The sequence below is a fragment of the Rhinolophus hipposideros genome, assembly GCF_964194185.1.
Source record: "Rhinolophus hipposideros genome assembly, chromosome: 3".
In the NCBI taxonomy this organism is placed as follows: Eukaryota; Metazoa; Chordata; class Mammalia; order Chiroptera; family Rhinolophidae; genus Rhinolophus; species Rhinolophus hipposideros.
The window spans coordinates 23,018,993-23,034,589 of NC_138049.1; positions in this window are offsets into that span (position 1 = coordinate 23,018,993).

The following is a 15,597-nucleotide window of genomic DNA, read 5'->3' on the forward strand; positions in this document are numbered from 1 at the left end:
GGGTATAAGAAAGTATACTTGAGTCACTCAACCATTTCTGAAAAGAACCAAGGTTGAATTATTTGCACTCCATTCAGAGGCATTCAGAGAAATAAAAATTTGGAAGTAAGTGTACAGATTAAAGAGTCTTTAAAGGGAAGAAGAACAGTCTTGTGTTTACAATGAGGTGCAAAGGAAGGCTTACTCTGCAACTTTTCTCATGGCATTGGGAAAGCAGTCTCTCACTAGAGCACAATTCACATAGCCCAGCTCTGGAGTCAGTGGTGATACTGTTATCACAAATCCTTTTGGTATTCTTACTGATAACAACTCTGAATCAGATCTTTTTTTCCTAAGGCAATCCCTTTTCAAGCCAAAATTGTACTTTGGTGGACCACTGGAATAGTGAGTGTTCAGTGAACCGCAGAGTTGCCAAGGGGATAAGTATTCCAGATGTTGGAATTCAGAGGTTAAACTAGGTTTTGTTTGCATTACTAACAGACACCTTTCTACTTAAATCACAAAGACTCACGGGCCTGCAGGAAGTGACATACAACCTCAGAGGTGTTTACTGTCCACAGTCTGTAATAGCATCTTACTCCAAGCACAGTTGTAACTGCAGAGACGTTCTTGGACATGTGTTCCCAGACCTAAGTAATCTCCATAAACTTAGCCATAAATCTAGCTACAGCTAAACGTGAGAGTTTCTGTTTTGTTATTATATATCTTAATCCTCTGTGTGGAACATCACTCATTCCACAAGAAAAAGGAGAAGAAAGGCTCTGAACAATAAAATCAGCAGTGTGTCTTCCCAAATCATGACATCGTCAAGAATGAGCTCCACTGAAAATAAGTACAAGCAGAATGTAAGACAAAGTCTCTCACAAGTCTATCATAAAACTGGAGTCTGGTCAGGCTGCCTCTGTTTAGCGGTCAGGTTTTTGCTGCTGAAAAGGTTGTAAATGCAGAGGAATGTGTATCTTGAATGTGACTAGTAGTAACCTGCAGGCAAGTAAGGAGAGGATATGATAAAAGTTTACATCAACTGTTTTCAATATGACTAACTAAAAGTGACTTATTTATTTTGTGGGTTTTTTGTTTGTTTTGTTTTTTTCCTCTGTAAAACTGTATAGCTAGATGCCAGACTCATAACCAATTGTCCTTATCCAGTGATAGGATACAAAATCACTATAGTCACATCAAATCGCAATACTCAGCCACCTTGACTTATATGATAGCTGCTGATGTCAGGAAAACACAGCAACCAAACCGTTGACCAAAGCTGATAGAAATAATCGATTTTATTTTTAGGCCTAGCCTTGGTGTGTGTGGACATAGACTGAATCAAAATAAAACATAAAGGGAGTTCCGGATAGACAGGGAAGATAGAACACATATTGTTTACCATATTTTCCTCTCTAAATCGTAGTAACATATTTTTTAAAAAGCACATACTCAAGAAGTAAACATAAAAGGGAAAGGAGATAATAGGATTTTTTTAAAGAAGGAAGCCAGAAAGGAAAGGTAAGTAATAACTGATTGCAGAAACCCCAGACTATTTTAAGAGAATCCTAGAAGTGACCTAAATCACTTCTGGAGAGTGACTAGGATATGGACGCATCAAGTACCTATGAAAGCAAAGTATAAGCTAAAAGTCTATAGCGGCTAGCTAGAAACTTGTTTGAAAAACAAATAGAAAACTTTACCCTAGTTGCTCAACAATAGCCCCTCCCCCACAGAAAGAAAAAGAACAATTTTACTTACTAGTGATATTGAATAACAGAAGCCCTGGATGCAAGAAAGGTAGGGTTAAATGAGTTCTGGGATTCAATTCTTAAAAGAGGGCTACTCAGTGAAAGTCTATATTCTAAACATTACGCCAGCCTCTTTGCTTGGCAAACTTCTAGAAAGAATGGCACTAAGGCTTATACCTGCCAAGCAAAGATGGGGCAAACTCTGGGGAGGGAAGCCCTAAAAATGTGCCATTTGAGGAACTCCAATGAAAAATTTCAACTTTGTCACCCTACTGGGAAACCTAGCATTTAACAAGTTCCACTCATGAATACAGAGCTTCCATTCAGCTTCTTAGTGCTTCATTAACAAACACAAACAGTCCACTAAATATTCAAAGGTATTTGCTGAAAGACATAGACAAAATAAAAAACAGAATAAAGAAACCTGAAATACATGAAGGCAAGGAAGAAATCTGTAAAACCTATCATCAGTATCTTTATAACAAGAAAGCATTGCATTAATGCAATAAGAAGATACTGCTTTAAAAAATCAGACCTAAAACAGCTATTTTAAATTTAAAAATATGCACAAGAAATAAAAATTTAGTAGAATGGCTAGAAGACATTTTGACAAAGCTCTATAAAATAGAAAGGAAAGAAGGAAAAAAAGAAAGAGAGAGAAAAGAAAAAGAAGATTTTTGCAAACACTGCCTCCGATAAGGGGCTAATATCCAAAATATACAAGGAACTCATGAAACTCAACAACAAAAAAACAAACAACCCAATTGAAAAATGGGCAGAAGACCTGAAGAGACATTTCTCCAAAGAGGACATACAAATGGCAAACACACATATTTAAAAATGCTCAACATCACTAATCATCAGAGAAATGCAAATAAAAACCACAATGAGATATCACCTCACCCCAGTCAGAATGGCTATCATCAACAAGACAAATAGTAATACGTGTTGGAGAGGCTGTGGAGAAAAAGAAACCCTCATACACTGTTGGTGGGAATGCAGACTGGTGCAGCCATTATGGAAGGCAGTGTGGAGGTTCCTCAAAAATTACGAATAGAATTACCATATGACGCAGCAATCCCTCTCCTGGGTATCTACACAAAAAATCTGAAAACATTTATACATAAAGACAGGTGTGCTCCCATGTTCATTGCAGCTTTGTTTACAGTGGCCAAGACATGGAAACAACCAAAATGTCCTTAGATAGATGAATGGATAAAGAAGTTGTGGTATATATACACAACGGAATACTATTCGGCAGTAAGAAAAGATGATATAGGAACATTTGTGACAACATGGATGAATCTTGAGAGTATAATGCTAAGCGAAATAAGTCAGACAGAAAAAGCAGAGAATCATATGATTTCACTGACGTGGTATATAAACGAAAAACAACGAAAGAACAAGACAAACAAATGAGAAACAAAAACTCATAGACACAGACAATAGTTTAGTGGTTACCAGAGGGTAAGGGGTGGGGGTGGAAGATGAGGGTAAGGGGGATCAAATATATGGTGATGGAAGGAGAACTGATTCTGGGTGGTGAACACACAATGGGATTTATAGATGATGTAATACAGAATTGTACACCTGAAATCTATGTAATTTTACTAACAAATGTCACCTATAAATTAAAAAATATATATCAGACAGAGGAAGAAAAAAAAAGAAAAAGAAGAAAATAGATAGAGAATAGGAGATATAAAAAAATAAAAACAAAGGAACAAAAACATCCAACATCTGTCTAATAGGTATTGAAAGAGAAAATGGAGAGGAAAAATTACCCAAGAAAGTATTCAGTAAATTTTTCAGAACTAAAGGACATGGGCTTCTTTATTAAAAGTTCCCACTGAAGGTGAATGAAATGACCTACATCAAGGCACATCATTGTAAAATTTTGGAGCACCAAGGATGTAATGAATATTCTAAAAACTTCCCTATTCTTAAAAAGTGTTTAATTTTAAACAAAACCACAGTTTATACATAGTAGATAATGAGAAAATACAGTGCCATCAGTTTTTTTTCAACTGCACTGTTAGAAAATAAAATGTCTTCAAAATTTTGAATGAAGGTTATTTCTAATCTATAATTCTATACCCAGAAAACTGTCACGTAATTCTGAGCGTCAACAGAAGGAAGGTATTTTAAGACATGCAAAGTTTCAAAAAAATTAACTCTCACGTGTCCTTTATTAGTGACCTACTAGAAAAGACGATCCAACAAAACGTGTATGTGTGCCAAGATAAATCAGCGTTTGGTATTCATCAAAGAGGGGCCTAACCAAAAAAAGAGAGACTAAAGGCATTCTCTTCATGACATGTCAGAACAACATATAGAGTGTAGACCTACAGAAAAATCGGTCCAGACTGAAGCAGCAGGATGGAGGATTCCAGAAGGATATCTTCCCCGAAAAAAGGAAAAATGAGCACTTATATGTTTGAATGACACTTTTAGCAAAAAAATTTGGAAGAAATTAGTGGTAGGTACACGTACATTTTTCACTTATTACTTTCTAGGTAAACAAAAATCTGTATGAAAAAGGCATACAGTCATAGTATACTGCATGGGTTGCCTGTTAATCATAGTTATCAGAAGCATGATAATGTAAGTGCTGAATATTGGTTTAACCTAAATATTGATTTTATTAGGAGGCTGGAGAGAACATTGAAGGGAGGATGATACTGAAGGGAGGCAATTGTAGGGAATAAGTAGTCAAGACCTAAAAGTAAAAAAGAAATCAAGAAATAGTACCATAAGCATATCATTTAGAAATATGGAACTAACAACATGAAAATACTAAAAAGGTGAAAGTAGCAACTTTTGAGAAGTGGAAACTGAAGGTGAGGAAGCGTGAGTCAAGGAACTTGTATTTTCGGTCTAATAGGACTAGTTGACTTTGAAAACCTTCTGCATGTATAACTAATAAAAGTAACTTTTCACTTTAATTAAAAGAAAGAAGAGCTAAAGAAGTAAATGCTATAATACAGTTTGGTACATCCAGCTACTATCTCACTGGGGAAATTTATACAGGAGACTTGTCAAGTTGAATTTTTATAGAGAAGTAGTTTACTAAAAATAAATCATTAAGATAGGTATACCTGGCAGAGGGCACAGCCTGTACAAACATACAGAGGCAGGAAAGAGTGGGCCATATTCAGAAACTTACAGGTAATGTGAAATGATCATGGCATACGGGGTACCAATGGCAGTGCCCTAAAATAACGGAGGTGGGATTATGTCCAAACGGATGTTGAAATCTTGCATTTCTCGCTAAGGAGTTTGGACTTTTTTCTGTAGACTGTGGGGAGCTGTCTGCAGATTTAAGACAGGGAAATAACACATTTCCATTTCGGAAAACTATCTCAAATAATTTTATGAAGAGTGAATAAAGAGCCCTGAGAAAGGAGACGAGGAGACAAATTAAGGAACTATTATGGAAGTCCAAGTAGAAACAAAAAAGTGACTGAACCAAGGTGCTAGTATGGATGTAGGATCATAAGGATGTTGGCAGCTACCAACTGGGAAACTGGGGTAAGAGAAAAGCAGGAAATCTTCTAAACTTATCCTATGGGACACAAGCCATTATCCCATTTAAGTGGAGATCACTACCACTTGTCAACTGGCTTGACAAGAGGACACAACTTGTAAATGGTAAAATCAGGATTAAACCTAGGTCCCTCTGAATAGAAATCTCAGATCCTTTACATTAGATCACATTGACACAGAGGTACGAATGTGAAAGATAATAGGACCTAACTCAGATGATTGTTGAGAGGAGAATATGAGAAGGCACCTATATTTGGTTTTTTAACCTAAAAAGGGGGTACATGGTAGTATAGGTAGTAAATATAATTTTGCCTTAGGGCCAGACAGTCCCAAACCTCTTTATTCATCACATCTACTCTACCCATCAGGACTCTCACACTAAGACTTGACAAACTTTATTTATTTGATTTTGATATAAGCTATAATTTTATGCAATTGTACATCTGTGTTATAAACCTATCTTCCTGAAAAATGGCTCATTTATTTCGACCGAGGCTAAGTTCCCCTGAAAACTGGATGGGCTTTTAGACTCTTCACAAGAGTCTATCCTATATTTTTTATCTGCTCAAATATTTACTAACTCTTTGAATTTAAGTTCCTCTTCCAATCTCTGAATTTCTATGCCAAGTTTAAAACACACCTTTCTTTTCCTACCAATAAGGAAGACTGCCTGAAACACAAAGGCAGAGGTTAATTTTTTGTAATCGCGCTCTTATGGGTTGGGTTCATAATACTCAAGCACACAAAATCTGTTGGAAACAAAAACACAAAGATCTTATCTTTGATATGCTTAGAGATCTCTGAGCTGTTTTTTTTGTTGTTGTTGTTGTTTTCCTTTTTTTTTTTAATTTGTTTCAGCTGACACACGTCGTCTGGCGGGAGGAACAGGTGGGGCTCTGCTGGCAGCTCTATCCATGCCTCATTGTGAGCCTCAGGAAAAGATATAATTTACTCTGGCTCCTTTGTAGCTCTTCTAGAATCAGATAACCGACTTATGCTTTCTAACCAGATGAGCAATCTGGACCCTCCAAAGATGCTGTAAGTCCTTGGCACTGATTTCTCAGGCTACACTGTGCAGTGCCTGAGACGGTACACTAATTATTGAAGACAACAGCTTAGTGAAATCAGCCTGGCTCTCACGTATGAGGGTTGCTCTGTTGATGTTTTCAGTAGTTCATCAATCTCTCTCTATTCGAGATCATCTGCCTTAATGTTCCTCCATGATTGCATTAGATTTATTGCTCCAGTACATTTCTGCAGGGGAAGGGGGTGAGGAGGTACCTGAATACCCAAGGGATTGCCAGCCAGCATGAAATCACCTGACTGTTTGGACTTTCTATCACAACAAGGACATTCCTAAGGATTTAGTTGCATTGTTGGTGCTAACCCCCAGCTAGAAACATCAGAGGAAATTAAGAGTGTGCATTTTATATAATTGAAAAGGAAAGGAGTGAAGACAGAATTCTCAGGAAGTGGGAAGAGAGCAGAGTCACAGCTCTCTCAGATATGTTCTTAGGGGAAATAAATGAAAAGCCACATTGCTTACACCTCTGCTGGAAACAGCCAAAATGGGGCCACTTCATCAAGGGGAACAGTCATATTATTACAAATAAAATTGCATTATTCACTGCTTTTGATTGTTATCATGACTGTATTATTATGCTCCGTTTTGCTCTTCTTGATGATACTATTTCTTTTTTTTTACCCTGTAATAAAGCCACTTTCCTTAATCAGTCACTGTTTATTTTCTGCACTCAGTCTCCATGGCACGAGGGACATAATTGTTTTTCATTTTTCAGCAGGCAGCACGGATGGAGAGAGAGGGCTGGTACTGCAAAAGGAAGGCTCTCCCCAGTGCCCTGCACATATGACGAAGCTACTCTCACGAGCATTACATTTTCATCTGACCTTCTCAGCACACTTAAGGTGTGTCATGTGTTTCAAGGAAGAGGAACTTAACTTGCAAGAGGACTTAACCCAGCAGGACCATTAAGCTGTTACAAGTCATAAAATGCCTGTGCCCAAGAGTATGCCATAAAAGCTAAAAGATACAGTTGTTAAGTACATGCCATTGCCTCAGAAAAATTTCTACCCTTCTATTTCTGTCTACACTTAGTTTGCTTTCACACAAAAAGGCTATCTTAGAATAACTACCTGTGGAATCTATTTAAAATCTAAAAATTAAAGCAATCACCTCTTTCCAAGTATTCATTTTCCAGAGGGAAATATTGAGGCTTAGAGAGGTTGAATGACCTAATCAAGGTCACACCAAAAGTCGGGAGCAGGAACTAAAACCAGGGCTCCTGGATCCTAGTCACGTTCTCTCTTTGCCCAAAACCACGTCCCCCTCAACACAGTTTTCCAAAACTGACAGTGATTTAAAAAAAAAAAAAACAGCTTACACAATGACTTATAAACTCCTAGTAGAGCCTGTGCTTGCCAATGACAAAGTTGTAGCCAAACTGGCATTTCTCTCCCAAAACTTGGTTCACCAAATAAAATTTATGTACATTAGACCCTTTATTGCTATAATTTCATAAATTGCATTAACTTTCAGCAAATTATACGAACCCTCATATTAACTGTGATAAATCAGAGATCTATATTATTCTCTTCACAGTCTATTGTATATTGAAAACCAACAACGTGTGAAATAGTGTGTCAGATGCTATGGGGAACAAAAGAAGCCTTCCCTTACAGCTCCTAATCAGTGAGGTTGGCCTCAGTCTCCACTCGACACATCCTCAAAACTTGTAGGCAAACTCCACCTGCTTGCCAGGAAGCCTCACCCCCACCCATTGCAGGAATCTAACCCCCTTTCTCAATTCACCTTTCTCCCCATCTGCATCCATCATTCCATCTGAATCCTCTCTTAGGTTTGCAGAAAGATTAAGGGTGTTGAGTGTCTGGGACCATGCAATTCTCTCTTCAAAACCTATTGTACTGATTGGTTGAGTCGTATTTCCAGGCATGCATGCTGAAGGCAAGACTTTCTGTTTCTTGTTTGTCTCCTCATATATGAAAGTCATCTCTGAAGGACAAACATGGGAAGGGAGGGAAAATGGAGAAAGGGGACAGCAGAGTGAAACCCACATTGAAGATGACAACAGTGCTCTTCAGTTGACAGTGAAGATGACAACACTTCTGTTTAGTGTCCCATTATTGTGGACCAGGTATAGTAGGTTGAACTCCAGTTCTCCACACTACCTGGTGTCCTTTTGCCATGTGACTTTGCAGTTCCTTCAATCAAAATGGGGAAAGCACTTGCCTGCCCTTTAACTGTGGCTCCTGTGTGTGATTGGCTTTGGATCTGAGCACAAGAAACAGTGGGCCAGTTTCAAGTTTCAATTACAAGAGACATCATGTGTTTTAGTTAGCTTCCGCACTAATGCCAAAGCCATGAGGTATCCCTGAGTAGCTATCCCTGAGTAGCTCTTGCCCATTCAGCCTGGGCCCCAGTATAAACACATGTGCAGCCAACCAGAGGTCAACCCATGGCAAGGAGCCAAGCCCAGTTTGATGCAGTGCTCCCTGCGGAGCTCAGCTAACCCCCTGCCAACCTACAGGTGTGGGAGAAATAGTGCTATTGTTATATGCCACTTGGATTTGGTGGTGGGTTATTAATGAAGCAATAGCTAAATAATAGCAAAGAGATTTTTGGTTTTTAATCTTTTTCTTTTTTGCTTCTTGGAGTAAACCAGATCAAAGATGGAACCATTTTATCACTTATTGGATGTTTTCTTATTGACATAAAAGTCTGTCAAATGCCAATGCTAATAATGGCTCTTTGAAATTCTCACCAAGAATTCATTTAAAGAACGAGAGGTTACTATATTCTCCTAGTTATGGGCTTATCTGAGAACAATGAGTAGAACATTATCTTTGGAATATGGCATTCCCGGGAGGAGAAAAGTTGATAGGAACTAAATTACACAGATTTTGAAAGCATGCAATTGTTTGTGAAGAAGTTACATCATTGATCCACCCACAAATATGTAATAATGGCACATTAGCAAAGGGCTAGAATGAGGGGAAAGATTGGGTGGGATTATTTTTAATGTGTATTACTGGGAGGGTAGGGAAGACAATACAGAAGCATTAAGAGTGAGAAAGTAAAACAAATTACCTGCAAAAAAGAACTTTGATGAGAAAAGGAGAAACCCTAGGAGGGACCTTGAGGTCATCTGATGATGTTTAATGGTTTGCTAGAGGATAGGGAGCCTGCAATAAAAACACAGACAGGAGAGCCAGACAGGTGGATGAAAATGGAAGTGTTGTGGAATGCAAGGAAAAAGGGAAGATGTCAACAGTATCCAATGCTGCTGAGTGATCCAGTGACACGAGGGGCAGAGAAATACACATTGGGTCTATAGATATCAAAACGTGTCTGATGGGGTAAGTAATTAATCAATATTTAATATTTAAAGGGGAGGCTAATAAAAGCAGAACTATAAAGAAAAATGGTCTGTTGGAGGGGAAGGCAGTAAATCATTTATTAATTTGATAAGAATGGGTATGTACTCTGTAATTTCTCTACTTCACAGCCCTTAGTGGAAACCTGAGAAAATGAGGGTAAAAAAACTCAGCAAAGAACAACTGGAATGACCAAGACTGTGTTAGTTATGTTTTCTCTGTTGGGGAGAGAGAAGGGCAGCATTCTGAATTGGATGAAAAAAGTAAACTTGGATCCACACAGAGAAGGTCTTGCTTTCTAGGTCATTCAGGGATTGTCTACCATATACCAAGTGGTTTTGTTTGTTTGTTTGTTTGTTTTGATGACTCATTTAATGCTTACAATTATATCTAATACATATTACTATGCACCAAGTATGTGTCTATGGGCTGCATACATCTTAACTCATTGATAATTGTTTACAGTGTTGGGAATCTTACTCCCTTTCTAACATAAGAGTAACGAAAGAGTTCAGTAGGATTAAGTAATTTGCTGAGAATCATAAACTAATCAACAGCAAGCACATTTGGGATTCAACTCCCCGAGTCCAAAGTCCATGCTCTTCTCACTGTGACAGTTTATTGGCTTAAATGAAAAAGAAAAGCAAAACAGAACTAGGAAGTGAATTCAGAGGTAACTGTCAAATGCTTAAATGTAATTTATGAACTAGCTACATTTGGGCTTAGACATGTACATGCAATGTCCTGAAAATAGCTTTGACTAACATTGTCTACTTACTAGTAGGTTCTGCTGAAATCAACATTGCAAGGAAAAAGAAAGAGAAAGGCAGTGACCCATGATACTGAGTGAGAAAATTCTCCCTGTAATTTGCTTAAGTGGTAGGGATTATTCAAAGCATAGAGAGCACTGGATCTTACCTGTTTTTCTCATCTCTTTTCCCAGTGAATTAAAATATGTCTACTTAGCTTTCACTTTCAGAAACACTCAGTGAATATGAGCTTTTTGCATTAGGAAGAATAATTGTATAGTCAAAAGACAAGGTCAGGGTCTACTTCTACCAATTATATAACTCTAATTACCTTCAATCTATGTTCTTCTGATCTGTAGCTAATTTCTACCATGGCTACCTCATAGATTCATGGTGAAAATTCAATAAAACAATATATGTATAAATGCTTTGTAGACTGTAAAGCGATATACAAGTGTCATGTATTATTATTCCTCTGAACATTTAGATTCCAAGAGGCTGCTCCAGACTCCTCAGCTCTCACTAATTTCTTTTCACCTTTCTTCATTTTACATCCAGCTCTCACCATTCCCCAGAAGGGACAGAATCTATGCTCACCAGTGATCATTGTTGACTGCCAAAGGCTAAATGGCAAAGTTTTATAGAGATATATTATTAATATTAAAACTCAGGGAAATCTAAAAGACCTAGTACTCAATAACATTGAGCTATTACATTTCAATCTAAGATGCACATATTTCTACATTCTAACATCTCTGAATTCTAGATGCATCTTGTATTAATGCAATAAGAAAACATAATGTCTTAAATACTGTGTTTCTCCAAAAATAAGAACTAGCGGGACCATCAGCTCTAATGCATCTTTTGAAGCAAAAATTAATATTAAGACCCAGTCTAATATAATATAATATAAAATACAAATAATATAATATAACATAATACCAGGTCTTATATTAATTTTTGCTCCAGAAGACCCATTAGAGCTGATAGTCCAGCTAGGTCTTATTTTTGGGGAAACAAGGTATCTAATTCAGCCTACCATCCACTCTTGCACATTTCTAGAAGTAGAAGTTTTTCATTTTTAAATGGTTCAACAATTTTCAAAAGAAAAATAATGTTTCTTGACATATCAAAGTTTTATGAAATTCAAATTTCAGTGTCCATAAATAAAGTTCTATTGGAACACAGCCATGCCCATTTGTCTACATATTTTCTATGGCTACTTTCTTGCTACCTTAGCAGAATTCAGTCATTACAGAGCATCTTTCTGTATTCAACAAAGTTTGTAGTCACACTGAAAACTAGATTCGTTTAGGGTGAAGGTAGACAACAACTTATTTTCCCTGGCAGTTCTTTAAAAAGAATGCTTATCTAGGGTGTTGGGGAGGAATCTTTATAAAAGGGAACAAAACTCCAAATCAGCAATTGGGGTTTAAGCATACATAGACAAATCCTTCCTATTTTCTAGTGTCTCAATAGCAATAGGGGACCCCTGAGAAAAAGTATTCCTCATAAAGGAAATCTGGCATAAGAAACTCCTCTCTGCAATGGGCTATGGAGGTTGGGGAAGAGTGCAAATTACAAGATTGGTTTGTCAACTTAATCCAAACCAACCCAGGCTGCTTTATCCTAGCTTACCAAGATGATAAAAAGTAAACCAAAGGAATGCTGTCATTAAACAAGACCCAAGACCCCTGCCATTGGACACTATCTCTGAGCAGAACACCAGAGGCCGGGAGTGTTTGTCTTTATCGATTGCAAAAGACAGAAGTGCAGTCACAACCTCGTGATGGGCCATCAGTGAGAGATTAGTAAAATGTCTGCATCTCGGAGCAAAAAAACTAACGGATACTGTGAAAACAGGCAAATGAAGTACGAAGGATTTTTAAACGTAAGCTGCATATGTTAGTTAGAAGAGAAACCTCTTAAGCAAAAAAGTAAATTTATTGGTTAGCATGACTGAACTATAACAAAAACAAAAGCAGAAAATAAGGGACTAATCCACTTTCAGGACTCCTCAGGGTATGGCTCTTTAAGTTTGCTTTCAACTTCCCAACTTTCACTCCTCAAAGTCTGAAGTGCCCTCTAGGCTTTGGGGTACTCCCCCCTCTGGCTAAGATTAGGAAAATCTCAGGGAAGACCTCTGAATGGTGGCTGAGGTTGCATTCTTACCGCCTAAACCAATCTGCAGGTTAGAAGGTGGGGCGTCTCTGCAGACTGAACCTGCAGAGGTCACATACTCTTAAACCAGTAACTTTGCTAGGCAGTCAGAGTGGTGGAACTCCTACTGGACCTCATGCTTGGCACAATAGAGTGTTCTCCTGAGCTGAAGAACAATGATGCTCCCAAAAGGGAAGAAAGTACAGACATCAACTGATCAACACATTGGAAGACCAATGTACACGTGCATAACAACAGGATTTTTTTTAATTTATTGAAGTGACAATTGTTAGTAAAATTACATAGATTTCAGGTGTACAATTCGGTATTACATCATCTATAAATCCCATTGTGTGTTCACCACCCAGAGTCAGTTCTCCTTCCATCACCATATATTTGATTCCCCTTACAAGTTTATCATGATGAGAAACAACTTCATGATGATATGGTAAAAATGGCACGTATAAAATCTACTGTGGTCTCGTTAGGGCGACCGCCTCAGGGATGCCTGATCACTGCACTGTACACCTGAAGCTGAAGCTGAACAATAATGAATGTCACCTATAATTATATATATATACACACACACATATATATATACACACACACACATATATATAAATTGTATATATACTATATATATAACCATATATATATGGTTACAAGAAGCAGAGTACAGCATGAGGAATAGAGACAGTGGAAATATAATGATTGTGTGCGATGTCAGAGGGATAGTGGATGGGGGGAGGGGATGGCATTGTGTAAGGGATATAAATGATAAATGTCTAACTATTACATTGTTTTGTGCACCTGAAACTATTTTTTTTTAAATGTTTAAAAAAATATCTACTGTGTATAGTGGTCATCTATAGAGGTATAGATGTATAGTGGAACCTCAATCTTGTTTGAGGTGGGGGAAAATCCCTAATCATATAAGCTTTAAAAACATATTCTTCATTACCATAAAGTTACAAATTATAGAAGGAGATTTAATAGAAAACTACTTGGTTGTGGTTGTGGCTCCTGATTCAGTTATCCTGCTAGTCATTGATGGATACTTGAGTAGTTTACGAGCTCTAATCATGAGATTTAAGGACCCCAATCTTCAATGAGAAGAAGATCACATTAATGGATGACAAAAAACAAAATGAAATGTCCTGGGATTAGACATGGAAAACTCAGGAGTGCCCCAGCTCTCTATTTTTGTTGAGACTTGCTTTTTGGCATATCAGGTACCACTAGAAGGATCTCTGAAGGTATAGAGCTTCCGGCCAAGGTGCAACTGATCCTTTATACTGCCTTCCTTCTTCAGCTCCAACTTACAAAGGATGTTGCCCTTTTGTCAGCATAAGAAGGACCCAATTTATGAACATTTTTTAAAAAGACTCGTTTATTAACCTTTCAGAGGCTATTTATTTTTCTTCTGTAGCTCTCTAATGTCTTTTAAACATATTTTCCTCTAAATCTCTTTATTTTTAGTTTCAATGCCTTCCTTTTTTCCTCCTTAGTTATTAATTCCTACTAATCCTTAGTTTTATCTATTTTTACATTTAAAAATTTTTATTTTACAGGTTTAAGTCTTTTATACTTTAATCATCTATAGTTTTATACTTTTAATGACCTATCTTTTATCTTTTATTTTAAATTTCATTTGTTTAATCTTATTTTCAAATTCAATATTTTATTGTACTAGAATTTTAATTCTCATATCCACTTTTACTTTACTCTCTTTTATTCTCAATTTTTGATTTTCTTTCTTAAATGTCTACTGCTTAACGTTTTTTTGTTTGTTTTTTTACTTTTTCTTCTACCTTCTCTATTTCTTTTTAAAAATATATTTTTATAATGCCTGACAGGATGAGTGCCAAAGTGGTGATAATAATTATGATGATGAAATTGATAATAATACTAACAATAATAATAATAATAGCAGAGAAGAGATGTTGAAGCCTTTCTTTCTCTACATGGCTCTTTGGGCCTCTACTTTCTTCCCAAGAAAATCCCTAAATTCCTTTCAAGATTATCTTCCCCTACCCAATCCCCCTCAAAAAAAAAAAAAACCAACCATCACAACTCTACTTGAACAACAGCCTCCACTTAGAAATAGTAGTGCCCAACTTGTAGATTTTTATGAGGACTGAGTAAGTTGATGTTTGTAAAATCCTTAGAACCATACCTTCCATATAGTAACTCTATGTCAATTAAATTTAAAATATGTCCACCCCTAAGTTGATCTCTCATATTTATTGGTACCAAAGATTAATCCTCTCGTGGGTCAGTGAACCCAAGTTACATTTCCTCACTGTGAAGATTAAGCAAAAGCTAATCAAAGCAAGAGTTATTCAATATGTTTGTTGGTGTTATTTGTTTTGTTTTTGTAATTGAATGTAGCCATCTGGCTTCTCTGGACAACCTCCACGGCTTTTCAAAACCAATATAATTCAAAACAGACATTTCTGTCTTTTTCCATCTTCTTACTCTTGGGCATAAGTAAGTGCCTGAGTCTGGCTTTCTTTAAGGATTTTCCCATCTCCTTAAAGGACAGGTTAGGCCAGTAACTAAGGAAGTTTAGACAATCTGAAGAAAGAATTAATGACAGGACTGACAATTAAATTCGCAAATTTGTTGCAACGATATTGCTAAACTTTTCTAATATCAGAGGGATTATTAATTATGAATTTGTACCAACTGGACAGTTAACCAAAATTACTATTTGGAAGTGCTGAAAAGACTACATGAAAAAGTTAGACGACCTGAACTTTTCGCCAACAATTCATGTCTCTTGCATCATGACAATGCACCAGCTCACATGGCACTGTCTGTGAGGGAGTTTTTAGCCAGTAAACAAATAACTGTAGTGGAACACCCTCCCTAATCACCTAATCTGGCCCCCAATGACTTCTTTCTTTGCCCAAAGATAAAGGAAATATTGAAAGGAAGACATTTTGATGCTATTCAGGACATCAAAGGTAATACGATAACAGTTCTGATGGTCA